A 3674-nucleotide genomic window follows, 5' to 3' on the forward strand; every position below is an offset into this window, starting at 1 on the left:
CAGACCCGTTTAACTCGGCGAAAAAGTAACACAATAGCGATGAGCAGCTATCTCACTTTTCACGATTTTTCCATACATTTAATGAATCGTTCCTTAAATGTCTCCTTCTACACAACGTTTTATTAGTGTGTGTATTATAGTATAAGCTGTCATTCGATCGCAAATAAGCGTCTCTAATCTCGGATTTTGAAACGACGCGTAGCGCCATTTTTTATTGGGGTTAACCTTTAACCGCTGCTTTGAAATTGAATTTTCCGTTGCAATTCGCTATTTGGATTTGAAGGCGGTTTTCATCTATTTATTATCTAATTATAGTGCTTTATTGTGTGTGAATGTTTTTGTAAACAATATATTATAAAAGCAATCATTTAGTGTTTACCAGTTTAAACGTGTAATTGTTTTCTTCGTATAGTTTGGTTTATTTGATAATATAATGGTTTATAAGTGCTCTGTTCCACGGTGCAGTACTCGAGGCCGAGGTATTAAATATTATAGTGTGCCGTTCACAAATAAAAGGTGGGAAGAGTGGTTAAGGTCTAGGTCCATTTCTACAAAATTATCTTCCTACTAAAAGCGAAAACATTCGTTTTTGTCATAAACATTTTATTCCCGAACATATAAAACAGAATCTAAGATTAACACCTAATGCGATTCCTTTAGTAAACTTAGGAAATACAGATGAATATAAAGTCACAAACCGAGATTTGATATTAGAAATTGAACCCACTAGTAGCATTACTGAATAGCATTGCTGCTATTAAGTCATTAATATCAGATTCTAATGCTGAACTCCTACGTAGTAACAAATATACCAATGACATCTGTTATAAATCGGCCCAAACCAATTGTACCATATCTATGATGTACCTCATTTATTGAAATGTTTTCGCAATAATTTTCAGACAAAAATCCTACTCATTGGCAACCAAAGGGCAAAGTGGGAGTATATTGAGAGACTTTATAAAGTGGATGGTTTTGGTGGCAGAGCAAGAAGCACCAAACTTACTGAGAAGCACATAAATCCAACTTCATATGACAAAATGAAGGTAAATAAATATACATTGTTCTATCATAGTTGTGTTTACAAGTCTTGACTGATTAATAAAAGATTGAAATTCTCCCTTATTTAAGCATGATTATTGTACTTTGATAATTGCTCCTAATATACTTTTCAATATTGACATTATTAAAAATGACCCTTATGCAAACTCTAATTGGCCTAACTGGCATCATATTTATTGTGCTGCTTCAAAGAATAATGCATCAACTGTAGGCATAGGAGTTTATCACCTACAAATTAATATTATAAAAAACCTCCTGGACTGGATTTATTTTATCGACAGCTGCCATAACAGTTGATGACAGGTCAAATAATGCCATATGAATAGAACTGTGCTTATGAAAACCTTTTAGATCAGCACAGAATAATTTATGTTTTCGAAATATGAGTAATGAGCAGTTAGTCTGTAAATTACTTTCCCAATAACTTTTGAAAATTACGAATTTTTGCTATAACAATAAAAACATTATAGACCTATAATTCTTCATATTACTTTTTGGAATATAATACATAAAATTATTCCTGTAAATATTCTCTTATATAATAATATATGTCTTGTATCAATTAAAAGGTTTTTAATTTAAGTTTAAATATATCTATGTTTTCTATGTTTACAATACAACTTGTAATTTATTATACTATAATCTTGGACCCATGCAGATAACGCTCTTATCTAATAGAGCTGTATTGTTAGGTAGCATTTTTATTTAGTTTGCTATAATATTTAGTGTACATAATATATGTAGGTTTCTTTTACAAATATTGAAATTTCGTATATAAATAAACTAGTTAATGTAAGAATTTTTCCTTAAGTTCCTTCCAGTTTTAAGTTGCAGTACACCTGGAGCCCTAAAAATCGTATGGCTTCTGCCTGTAAGTGATAATTTATAGAAAGCAATTTAGTTGCTGACCTATTCTTGAAAAAAATAAGATGTTTTCTTTTAAAGTAATTTATAAATGGTTTTCTGTAAGCCAATTTACAATGTCCTCTAATGCCTTATTTACTCTAGCCTCTAGTAATGACTGAGTTTTCTCAGAGAATATTACCGTACTATCATCAGGAAATAAAATCATATCATCATTACTGATCCTTTTCCTTTCATGTTTCCAATAAATCGTATTCTGTGATTAAATTAACCACTTTCCCCAACTTGAAATTGGCATAATGTACAATTGTCATAAAAACCTTAATATAATATGTTAAATTGCCGTATTCTTGTGAAAGTATTGGCCAGAATATAAATTTCTTTGGGCCATTTAATTAAATATCTTTAAGCTCATAACAAATTAAATAAACATACCATGATTAAAATCGTTCATTTATTAATTTACAAATATATTATTTATATTATTAACATTTCAGGTCAAATTTGCAGCCCAAGTTTTTAGCCGGCAAGTGGCTACATCACTAGAAATCCAGATGAAGTCTCTGCTATCTCTCAAGGATCATGATTACATAAGTTTAAATAAAGACATTGGAAATGGTTTGTTCACAGCAGAAATTCTTCTTTTTATAAATAATTTCTTTGATAGTTTAAATGGTCTTGGTCATTATGGGAATAAGTTAAAACATGCTCTTTCATATAATTCGGAGCACATTGGAATGATGCTGTGAAAAAGCTAGCTTCAATGCGCTTTGACGCTTCCAATGAAAGGGAAAGGAAGCCTTTATCACTGAAGCATTTTGAACATAATATAAAAACAATAAAACATTTGTGGTCAGATCTGCTGAGAATTGATGGTGTTAAATTTTTAAGTCTTAGACGTCTTAATCAAGATCCGATAGAAAACTTTTTGGTCATATAAGGGCACATGGTAATTTTAGTACAAATCCTAATTGTACTCACTTTGTATCGGCTTTTAAAACCTTGTTGATTAACAACATTACTACCGGTAAATCTTTATACACTAATTGTTCTGATGATGATGACAAAATGTTGGGAACATTAAACATTTAGTCAGCCACCAAAAATATGGTTCATACACTGATAGTCTTCAATGTAATGAAACTAACTTTATAGAAATTTCTATACCTAACGAGAATATATTCCAACATATGTCTGTACCCATATATTGCTGGTGCAATTTGTCGTTTTGATGTCCAATTTGACCTGCAAAGATTGTGATAATTGTACAAAAGCACTATTATCTCAGAGAGAGTCTAATGTAGATAGGTTATCTTATCCTTCTAATAATTTTAGTCAAATGGTCTGGCAGAGCTACATTATTGACAAGATGATGCCTTTCTTTGCAGTGTTTATATATTCTGAATTAATAAGTAATTTAATAAAATATATTGACACTACTAACTGTAATATTCACAAAACAGATGTTATTAAAGCTTTTGGTCCTACATAGTTAGAATGCAAGTTAAGCAGTGGTGTATTAATTTTAATAATAGAATGAATAATATTGATTCAAGGCCTAAAGATATAGAAATGGAAACTCTAATCCGTGAGAAAGTTACAAAAGGATTGAGTTATAGATCACAAAGAAGGCGTAGTTCCTAATCTCACTTAATTAAAGTTCTTCATAGTATTTTGTCCACAATTATTACGATTTTTGCAAATGAAATTGATGTTTTTAAAGTGTATTACCCACATTTTTGTGGTTT

General features: G+C 30.4%; 1 long non-coding RNA gene across 1 annotated transcript; it reads left to right on the plus strand.

Annotated features, from left to right (window-relative positions):
- The first annotated feature begins 231 nt into the window (after positions 1-231).
- LOC119193233 lies at positions 232-3118 on the plus strand. The gene is made up of 3 exons (XR_005113885.1): positions 232-479; positions 903-1046; positions 2424-3118. It is a non-coding gene; the product is annotated as an uncharacterized LOC119193233 (long non-coding RNA).
- Positions 3119-3674: the final 556 nt, after the last annotated feature.

Source organism: Manduca sexta, unplaced genomic scaffold, assembly GCF_014839805.1.
Source record: "Manduca sexta isolate Smith_Timp_Sample1 unplaced genomic scaffold, JHU_Msex_v1.0 HiC_scaffold_379, whole genome shotgun sequence".
Lineage (NCBI taxonomy): Eukaryota > Metazoa > Arthropoda > Insecta > Lepidoptera > Sphingidae > Manduca > Manduca sexta.